A 10,914-nucleotide genomic window follows, 5' to 3' on the forward strand; every position below is an offset into this window, starting at 1 on the left:
TGTGATAACTTGGAAGGGAGGGGGGCAAAAATTATGCAAAACCCTGCTCGGACGCTTTGGCTGCCCTCATGGAGCAGCCTACACCCTTGCAGGGTTATATCTCAGCCAGGTAAAGAATCTTATATTTACCTGGCAGGGGCAATACCATGATCAAAAAGGTGGTTTGCACAAAGTGAGGCCTAGCCATTGCACGCAGGCTATGTTAACCTTTATGAATTTCTCAAATGCAGAAACCTCAACTGCATAATTTCTGATAGTGGAGGACTGTGTTCGTGCTCTCCTCTTTTGCATAAATCTGTTAGAATCAAAGATAGAGCTGTTTGTCTTTTTGAAGTTTTTCTTTTTTTTTGGTGTTCAGATGTTTTATATCAAGAGCTACTGGCTGCTTGAAGTTTTTGAGGAGCAAGGAGAGCTGTGCTCTTAAGGTTAATGTGTTGAAAAAATCTCTCTGGTTCTGTGTATTGCTGGGTTTCTGAACACTAGGAAACAGGTTTTGTTCAGGCTTTTTTTTATCCTCAGTACCCAGCTAGCATTTCCACGAGTTTTGAGCAGGAAATGGTTGTTGAGGATGCACCGTGGATGGAGGGAATTTCACTGGGGTTGTGCAGATCTTTGTGAATTTCTCAAATGCAGGAATATCAACTGTATAATTTCTGAAAGTGGGGGAATGCGTTCCTGCTCTCTCCTCTTTTCCATAACCCTGACAGAGTCAAAAATAGAGCTGGTGGCTTATCTATCTATCTTTATTCGTCACATGCACACTTCAAGCACAGTGAAATTCATCCTCTGCATTTAACCCATCTGAAGCAGTGAACAAACACACACACACACACCCAGAGCAGTGGGCAGCCCAGAGCGCCCGGGGAGCAGTCAGGGGTTCGGTACCTTGCTCAAGGGCACCCCAGCCCAAGGCCGCCCCACTTCAACCTAACTGCATGTCTTTGGACTGTGGGAGAAACCGGAGCACCCAGAGGAAACCCACGCAGACACAGGGAGAACATGCAAACTCCACACAGAAAGGCCCCCGCTGGCCGCCGGGGTCAAACCCAGAACCTTCTTGCCGTGAGGCGACTGTGCTAACCACTACACCACCGTGCTGCCTATTTATTTATTTCCTTCCTTCCTTCTTTGCCCTCCCCTGACGTTGTGTGCTGGAGTGCAAGTTGCACGATGTGTTTGAAGTCTTATGAAGACAAGTGGGCTCAGGCACCAAAACGCAGCGTGTGGAGAAAATGTAGCTGGCTCCGCATGTTGCTGTTATTTTCACTCTGCTCGCACGGATTTCCGACCACCAGGGAACGAGTTCTTGAACGGGTTTAGGTCAGGCTTCTGGGAAGCTTGGCATGAGCAAGGGTCTCCATGAGTTTTCAGCAGAAATTTGTCATCAAGAATGCGTCATCGACAGAAGGCATTGCACAGTGCGCAGCAGAAGTAAACAGTAGTCCAGAGATGGTGGATCACATTGCTTGCCTGCAAGCTTTGTTCTGTTATTTCTTCCCTGGTGGTCAGAAAGCTGTGCGAGCAGAACGAAAACACCAGCAACATGCGGAGCCAGGTACATTTTCTTCACACGCTGCGCTTTGGTCCCAAAGCCTCCTTGTCTTCATAAGATTTGCAGACATAGCAGATATTTGCTTTCTTCTGTAGTGGCTGCCACGTTCGCTTAACATGAGAACGGTCCCCGATTCGAAACTGGGCGGAATCGGTGCTCATTTTTTGAGCTTGGCGGCGAACAAATGGCGAGCTGCGATCTCTGCTCCGTCCGTGCATTTTGGAACAGTCCCAAACCGAGACGCTGAAAAAGCTTTGTGTGTTTTCTGCTGTGCAGTGGTTTACCCTTTCACCTGACAAGCGAATAGACGCTCCTGAGAAACCTGGCAGAGCCATACTTTGCCTTTTGAGTTCTGCTTCCCTTAATGTCCAGTTATCTCATCTCATCTCATTATCTCAAGCCGAGTTATCCTTCTACAGGGTCACAGGCAACCTGGAGCCTATCCCAGCTGACTACGGGCGAAAGCCGGGGTACACGCTGGACAAGTTGCCAGGTCATCACAGGGCTGACACATAGACACAGACAACCATTCACACTCACATTCACACCTACGGTCAATTTAGAGTCACCAGTTAACCTAAACTGCATGTCTTTGGACTGTGGGGGAAACCGGAGCACCCGGAGGAAACCAACGCGGACACGGGGAGAACATGCAAACACCGCACAGAAAGGCCCTTGCTGGCACTTCCAGTTATCGTCTTGCTAAAATCAGGTACCCTCGAAACAGCCAGAAAGACAGACCCTTAACGTGACCGGATTGCTTTCTGTAGCTTAGTGGTTGTCATCTTCTCCTAGGTGCAGACGAGCGTCGGGACAAAACCTCGTTTGCACGGTTTCCCTGCCTCTCTGGTTTTCCATCAAGGTCCGTGACGGCTGCTTTAAAAACAAAATCGGGCACGATCTACATTTCTGTTGACTGTGGAAGCATGGACATTGCAATTCGTCACGGGGAGGTGGTGTTCTCAAATGCCACTTCGTTGCTCGTTTACGGAGTGAGGTCAGGTCAACAGGGCTGCACACGGCATCAGAACGCTGCAAAGTGGCATTGACTCTGGAATGCTTCATCATGTCTCAACGAGTATTTGCCGGCCAACATTCAGACACATTTGCTTATTGACTCTCAAACCGTGACTGTGCAGTCCTCTGTTTGTGGAAAACATGCAAAGAAGCAGCTTGCCGCCAACGAAAGACAAGCACGCAGGCGCCCGTGTCCTTGAAGCACGCCCAGGTTTGCGCAAACCGATGCCATTCGACTGCATGCAACGCGAGCGGAAAGCAGAAGGAGCGGCCCTCAGTCACCTCCTTGGCAAGGCAGTGACGAGCAATCGACCCGTTGCTGCCGTTTCCTCCCGGGGGCCTGGCCACGCTCTCTGCCTTTCATCAGGGAAACGAAGCGTTAAAGGGTGTGCGTTGGCCGGGAATCGAACCCGGGTCAACTGCTTGGAAGGCAGCTATGCTAGCCACTATACCACCAACGCTGCGTGCCTGGCCTGGGGACAGATGCCTCAGTGCCATTGCTTCTGAACTTGAGGCCCAGGCAACAGCTGATCGGTCCAAGCGCTGAGGTTTCTGTAGTGTAGTGGTTATCATGTTCGTCTTACACACGAAAGGTCCCCGGTTCGAAACCGGGCAGAAACAGCTGTGGGTGGGTTTGTTTATTTATTTATTTATTTATTTTTTGAGTGACTGCTGAGCTGTGATCTCTGCTCTGACCGTGCCAACTACGGAAGTGTTTGCTTTTCACCAGCCAAGGTATGGACACATTTGCTGAACAAATCTTACACAGTGACTCTCCAGTTCTCTGTTTGTGGACAAATATACACCTGTCGCTTGCTGCCAACGACAGGAAAACACGCAGGAGCCCGTGTTGTTCACCGCTTCATGGGTCAAACGTACGCAGGGGCAAACTGATGTCATTCAACCCTGCAAACAACTACTTACGTCGCTCGTGGAAAGCGGAAGGAACAGTCCTCAGTCATCTCCTTGGCCCGTCCAAACAAGGCATTTGATTTCTTCCCGTGATGTTGTTGCAGCACTTTTCAGCGCTGATCCTCGTCACACTCGACCACCAGGTCATCTCTACGACGCCAAGGCCGTGCCCCTATCCTCGTGACAGTCGCTTAAGCGTGATCTGTGTTCTTCTTGAGGCCCAGGCAAGAGCTAACACACGCGTGGTTTCTGTGCTGTAGCGGCTGCCACGTTCGCTTAACACGAGAACGGTCCCCGATTCGAAGCCGGGCGGAATCGGTGCTCGTTTTCTTGAACTTGGCGGCGAACAAATGTCGAGCTGCGATCTCTGCTCCGTCCGTGCCTTTTGGAACAGTCCCAAACCGAGACGCTGAAAAAGCTTCGCGTGTTTTCTGCTGTGCAGTGGTTTCCCCTTTCACCTGACAAGCGAATAGACGCTCCTGAGAAACCTGGCAGAGCCACGCTTTGCCTTTTGCGCTCTGCTTCCCTTAACGTCCAGTTATCGCCTTGCGAAAATCAGGTACCCTCGAAACAGCCAGAAAGACAGACCCTTAACGTGACCGGATTGCTTTCTGTAGCTTAGTGGTTGTCATGTTCTCCTAGGTGCAGACGAGCGTCGGGACAAAACCCCTCGTTTGCACGGTTTCCCTGCCTCTCTGGTTTTCCATCAAGGTCCGTGACGGCTGCTTTAAAAACAAAATCGGGCACGATCTACATTTCTGTTGACTGTGGAAGCATGGACATTGCAATTCGTCACGGGGAGGTGGTGTTCTCAAATGCCACTTCGTTGCTCGTTTACAGAGTGAGGTCAGGTCAACAGGGCTGCACACGGCATCAGAACGCTGCAAAGTGGCATTGACTCTGGAATGCTTCATCATGTCTCAACGAGTATTTGCCGGCCAACATTCAGACACATTTGCTTATTGACTCTCAAACCGTGACTGTGCAGTCCTCTGTTTGTGGAAAACATGCAAAGAAGCAGCTTGCCGCCAACGAAAGACAAGCACGCAGGCGCCCGTGTCCTTGAAGCACGCCCAGGTTTGCGCAAACCGATGCCATTCGACTGCATGCAACGCGAGCGGAAAGCAGAAGGAGCGGCCCTCAGTCACCTCCTTGGCAAGGCAGTGACGAGCAATCGACCCGTTGCTGCCGTTTCCTCCCGGGGGCCTGGCCACGCTCTCTGCCTTTCATCAGGGAAACGAAGCGTTAAAGGGTGTGCGTTGGCCGGGAATCGAACCCGGGTCAACTGCTTGGAAGGCAGCTATGCTAGCCACTATACCACCAACGCTGCGTGCCTGGCCTGGGTTCGAAACCGGGCAGAAACAGTGGTGGGTGAGTTTGTTTATTTATTTATTTATTTTTTTTTTTGAGTGACTGCTGAGCTGTGATCTCTGCTCTGACTGTGCCAACTACGGAAGTGTTTGCTTTTCACCAGCCAAGGTATGGACACATTTGCTGAACAAATCTTACACAGTGACTCTCCAGTTCTCTGTTTGTGGACAAATATACACCTGTCGCTTGTTGCCAACGACAGGAAAACACGCAGGAGCCCGTGTTGTTCACCGCTTCATGGGTCGAACGTACGCAGGGGCAAACTGATGTCATTCAACCCTGCAAACAACTACTTACGTCGCTCGTGGAAAGCGGAAGGAACAGTCCTCAGTCATCTCCTTGGCCCGTCCAAACAAGGCATTTGATTTCTTCCCGTGATGTTGTTGCAGCGCTTTTCAGTGCTGATCATCGTCACACTCGACCACCAGCTCATCTCTACGACGCCAAGGCCGTGCCCCTATCCTCATGACAGTCGCTTAAGCATGATCTGTGTTCTTCTTGAGGCCCAGGCAAGAGCTAACACATGCGTGGTTTCTGTGCTGTAGCGGCTGCCACGTTCGCTTAACACGAGAACGGTCCCCGATTCGAAACCGGGCGGAATCGGTGCTCGTTTTCCTGAACTTGGCGGCGAACAAATGTCGAGCTGCGATCTCTGCTCCGTCCGTGTCTTTTGGAACAGCCCCAAACCGAGACGCTGAAAAAGCTTCGCGTGTTTTCTGCTGTGCAGTGGTTTCCCCTTTCACCTGACAAGCGAATAGATGCTCCTGAGAAACCTGGCAGAGCCACGCTTTGCCTTTTGAGCTCTGCTTCCCTTAACGTCCAATTATCGCCTTGCTAAAATCAGGTACCCTCGAAACAGCCAGAAAGACAGACCCTTAACGTGACCGGATTGCTTTCTGTAGCTTAGTGGTTGTCATGTTCTCCTAGGTGCAGACGAGCGTCGGTACAAAACCTCATTTGCACGGTTTCCCTGCCTCTCTGGTTTTCCATCAAGGTCCGTGACGGCTGCTTTAAAAACAAAATCGGGCACGATCTGCATTTCTGTTGACTGTGGAAGCATGGACATTGCAATTCGTCACGGGGAGGTGGTGTTCTCAAATGCCACTTCATTGCTCGTTTACGGAGTGAGGTCAGGTCAACAGGGCTGCACACGGCATCAGAACGCTGCAAAGTGGCATTGACTCTGGAATGCTTCATCATGTCTCAACGAGTATTTGCCGGCCAACATTCAGACACATTTGCTTATTGACTCTCAAACCGTGACTGTGCAGTCCTCTGTTTGTGGAAAGCATGCAAAGAAGCAGCTTGCCGCCAACGAAAGACAAGCACGCAGGCGCCCGTGAAGCACGCCCAGGTTTGCGCAAACCGATGCCATTTAACTGCATGCAACGCGAGCGGAAAGCAGAAGGAGCGGCCCTCAGTCACCTCCTTGGCAAGGCAGTGACGAGCAACCGATCTGTTGCTGCCGTTTCCTCCCAGGTGCCTGGCCACGCTGTCTGCCTTTCATCAGAGAAACGAAGCGTTAAAGGGTGTGCGTTGGCCAGGAATCGAACCCGCGTCAACTGCTTGGAAGGCAGCTATGCTAGCCACTATACCACCAACACTGCATACCTGGCCAGGGGACAAATGCCTAAGTGCCCTTGCTTCTTAATTTGAGGCCCAGGCAACATCTGATTTGTCTAAGAGCTGCAGTTTCTGTAGTGTAGTGGTTATCACATTTGTCTAACATGAAAGGTCCCTGGTCTGAAACCGGGCAGAAATAGTGGTGGGTTTGTTTATTTATTTATTTTTTGAATATGCCGATCCAGTAGTGGTAGTGCACATGCATTCAGCTTCAACACACTGGAATGGACAGTCTGTGTCGAATGTATACAGTGCCATAGAATGCTGATTTTTCAGCATCTTTTAAGGTCAATTATAGCAGGAGTGAGATTATTGAAGAACACAGAAAATAACCACAGTAAGAAGTGGACTCATCAGGCTTTCAGCATAAACCATCACCAAACACAAACAGCAAAATCCCCAGTGTTGAATTCAGTGGTGTAGCCAGGATTTTTTACATGGGGTGGCCAAAGGGTGGCCAAGGATATACAGGGGGTGGCCATGCTGTGACTAAATAAAGGTGAGGTGAGGGTGTCCGGGGGTCCTCCCTCGGGAAATTTTGAATTAGCTAGATTTGATTTCCTGTATTCTGATGTATCTGGTGGCATATCTGGTGCCTAACTCATGAACAAAACCCATGTGAGCCAAAAGGTCAGAAATTAATGTATTCATTTATTTATGTAACATAAAGCATCTGCAGGGCGGCACGGTGGTGTAGTGGTTAGCGCTGTCGCCTCACAGCAAGAAGGTCCTGGGTTCGAGCCCCGGGGCCGGCGAGGGCCTTTCTGTGTGGAGTTTGCATGTTCTCCCCGTGTCCGCGTGGGTTTCCTCCGGGTGCTCCGGTTTCCCCCACAGTCCAAAGACATGCAGGTTAGGTTAACTGGTGACTCTAAATTGACCGTAGGTGTGAATGTGAGTGTGAATGGTTGTCTGTGTCTATGTGTCAGCCCTGTGATGACCTGGCGACTTGTCCAGGGTGTACCCCGCCTTTCGCCCGTAGTCAGCTGGGATAGGCTCCAGCTTGCCTGCGACCCTGTAGAAGGATAAAGCGGCTAGAGATAATGTGATGTGTGATGTGTGAAAGCATCTGCAAAACAAAGAAACCATCCAACTTGTTTACTCTAGTTAAGCATCAGGATTTTAACGATCACTACTAAAATGCAGAAGTAAAAACTAAAAGATCACCTGCCCCAGGCACCTGGGAAGTAGTAAGGATATTATTCAGGCTTGAATAAAGAGTGCTTTGCTCAGGAAAAGGAAAATACTTGTATACTTAACTCATACATACAACATATGTAAACACTTACAACACGTTGTGATATTGTCCATTGTAAGTACTGTACAAACTAAATGTGTTGAGTTCCAAAATGTGTTTGTGTGTGTGTGCGTGTGTGTGAGTGAGTGAAAGTGTTACACTGATGTAACACATGACATAGATGAGGTGTAGTGCATGAGTGGTGTGTGTGTGTGTGTGAGAGAGACAGGGGGGAAAGTATGTGCACTGCATGTAGATATAGATGAGCTCTGTGTGTGTGAAGATATGTTACATGTAAATACAAAAATGAAGTGCATAAGTTGTGTGTGTGTGTGTGTGTGTGTGAGAGAGAGAGTGTATGTTCAGAGTGCATGAGTGTTGTGTGTGTTATACGTGAATTAGAAATGTAGTGCATGAGTGGTGTGTGTGTTGAGAGTGCACGAGTGTTGTGTATACCAGTGAGTGTGTTACAAGTAAATATAGAAATGTAGTGCATCATGCATGAGTGATGTGTGTGTGTGTGTGTGTGTAAGAGAGGGTGTGTGTTGAGAGTGCATGAGTTGTATCTTATAGTGGGTGAGAGAAAGACATAGTGTGTGTTAAGAGAGTGAAGTGTGTGTTCATATATGAGTGAGAGAGAGAGTGAGTGTTAAGACAGTGCATGAGTGTTACATTTAAATATAAAAATTTAGTGCATGAGTTGTGTGTCTGTGTTGAGAGTGTATGAATGTTACATGTAAATATAGAAATGTAGTGCACAAATTGTGTGTGTGTGTGTGAGAGAGATAGACAGTGTGTTAAGAGAGTGCATAAGTGTTGTGTATGAGTGAGTGTGTTACATGTAAATATAGAAATGTGGCGCATGAGAGGGGTAGGGGGACAGTGTGTGTTGAGAGAATGCATGAGTGTTGTGTATGTATGAGTGTGACAATTATTAATCAATGTGTACTCCCACCAGTAACACACAACATCTCACACACATTACAGTTTTTTTTCAATTGCTAACAAGCGTTTACCCATACTTATGATACTTTTTCTAAACACTTAACACAGACTGACACCTACGGCACACAATTGGCCAAATGGTTAATTTTCTTCTCAAAAGCACATACTGTTAAATATATACCAAAGATTCTTTTCAAAATAGAGCAAATCTTTTTCTGTACATACTAACTTCCCCAAAACACAAGAATTCTGACTCAAAATTAAATACTTATGTCAAACAATAACATTTGTTTTCACTTCACAAGTTACATGGAGTCTATCAAAGTACACCAGGTTTCAAAATACTGGATATTGTTGACATTACAAAAAGTGCATAGACTTTTCTGTTTCAGTTTTACGTAAATGTACTGTATTTGCATGCAAAAATGCAATCCACTGTTTTACCCCAAATATCTTGTATGTTGACATGTAATAGTCACATTCAAAAGAATTTCAGTAAAAAGCAAATAGATTTTTTTCCTTTACTGTTTACAGTACCTACTTCAGTAGGTACATATGAAATACTGTGACAGAACAGAAAAAAAAACAAACAAAAAAATAACACAAAAGATCAATACTTCCAAATAAAAATGCCCAGATACGTAAAGCAGAGAAACAATCAAACAATACAGCAAAAAAATCCATCTCTAATCTCTTCTATCATCTGGGTTTGGCCACATGTTTTCATCTACATCACATCTTATGTCTTCCAAGGCAATACACCTAGGGTAAAAACGCTTTGAGTGCCGGATCCAGCCTTGGCAGTCTTCTGCTGTTATGTCCCTACAGCCAGCATCCATGGCATCCAGGAGGGTCATTTGATCATGTGGCCGATGGTCATACACATTCCACCTCCATGCCGAGAAGAATTCCTCTATCGGATTTAGGAATGGTGAATATGGTGGAAGGAAGAGGCGTACAAATCTTTGGTGGTCCCTGAACCATGCCGTCACTGCCTGTGAGTGGTGGAAAGCAACGTTATCCCACGTGATCACGAAGGTGCTGATGTTGTCACCCTCATCATATTGTTTTGGAACCAGTTGCTGGTGAAGGTCATTCATGAATGCAATGAGGCGCTCTGTGTTGTAAGGCCCGACCTGAGACCTGTGCAGAAGTAAGCCTGTATGTGCTATTGCTGCGCACATAGTGATGTTGGCACCCCTCTGCCCTGGTACATCAACTGTAGCCCTTTTTCCTATTACATTTCTTCCGCAACGACGCCTTTTTGACACATTGAAGCCAGCCTCGTCGATGAAGATAAATTCGTGAGGGACCTGGTTGGCCTCCAATTCCATGACTCTCTGAAACAAAGTTCATTTACGTAAGTCAAATTACAGTATTACTGTATACCATACTGTATTGTAATGATTACAGTAGTGGTCAGCAAACAGAATTGAATATAGAATTGAAAATACAGTATACCTGCACATACAGCCTTCGTAGATCCTTCACTCGATCACTGTTCCGATTGAACGGTACAGTGTAGAGCTGCTTCATTCGCACTCTGTGTTTTGATAGTGTGCGTGCAATGGTAGTGAGACTGATGCTGTTGATGTTCTCAAACACTTCATTTTCGTCAACAATTCTGGCCTGAATTTCGCGCAGTCTGATTTTGTTGTTTGCAACAACCATTGCCACAATGGCCAGCTCTTGGTCATTGTTCAGGAGCCTTCCTCTTCCCCCAGAGCGAGGAAGGCGTTCCATCCTTTACAGTAAAATACAGTAAAGGGAAAATACAGTATGTAAAAACACAAAATTACCACAAATACTTACTGTATACAGTAATTTGCCAATGAAAATAGACACAATCCATGTAAATACGTACCTGTTGGTTTGTTGAAATATGCGAACAATACTGGCAACTGTTGACCTTGGCACATTGGGCTGCACCCTTTCACCTGCCTCTCTTAGGGACAGACCATGATTTACCACATGGTCAATGACAGTGGCACGGATTTCATCAGTCACCACCATTCGTGCAGCTCTTCTAATGCCTCTACCACACATCCTGACCCCTCTACCATGCCCTCTCCTCTGGCCTGCTCCTCTTACTGGGCCCACACCTATTACCGGGGCTGCACCTCTCACTGCACCGGCACCTCTTCTTGCAACATCTGCCCTTCTTCCTGCAGCTACCCCTCTTCCTGCATCCCTTCCTGGGCCTGCACCTCTCCCTTGGCCCCTCACTCTTAGTCTTCCTCGTCCAGACATTCTCTTTCTG

The 10,914-nt window shown here is 47.6% G+C and overlaps 4 non-coding genes across 4 annotated transcripts; 2 read left to right on the top strand and 2 right to left on the bottom strand.

Moving 5' to 3' along the window:
- The first annotated feature begins 121 nt into the window (after positions 1-121).
- Positions 122-285, top strand: LOC132896849 (U1 spliceosomal RNA). The gene has a single exon (XR_009656186.1). It is a non-coding gene; the product is annotated as a U1 spliceosomal RNA (small nuclear RNA).
- Positions 286-2,958: 2,673 nt separating this feature from the next.
- Positions 2,959-3,030, bottom strand: trnag-ucc (transfer RNA glycine (anticodon UCC)). The gene has a single exon. It is a non-coding gene; the product is annotated as a tRNA-Gly (tRNA).
- Positions 3,031-3,117: 87 nt separating this feature from the next.
- trnav-uac (transfer RNA valine (anticodon UAC)) lies at positions 3,118-3,190 on the top strand. The gene has a single exon. It is a non-coding gene; the product is annotated as a tRNA-Val (tRNA).
- A 1,546-nt stretch (positions 3,191-4,736) lies between these two features.
- On the bottom strand, positions 4,737-4,808 carry trnag-ucc (transfer RNA glycine (anticodon UCC)). Its single transcript has one exon. It is a non-coding gene; the product is annotated as a tRNA-Gly (tRNA).
- Between the last annotated feature and the right edge of the window lie 6,106 nt (positions 4,809-10,914).

This window comes from Neoarius graeffei, chromosome 1 (assembly GCF_027579695.1).
Source record: "Neoarius graeffei isolate fNeoGra1 chromosome 1, fNeoGra1.pri, whole genome shotgun sequence".
NCBI classification, from domain to species: domain Eukaryota; kingdom Metazoa; phylum Chordata; class Actinopteri; order Siluriformes; family Ariidae; genus Neoarius; species Neoarius graeffei.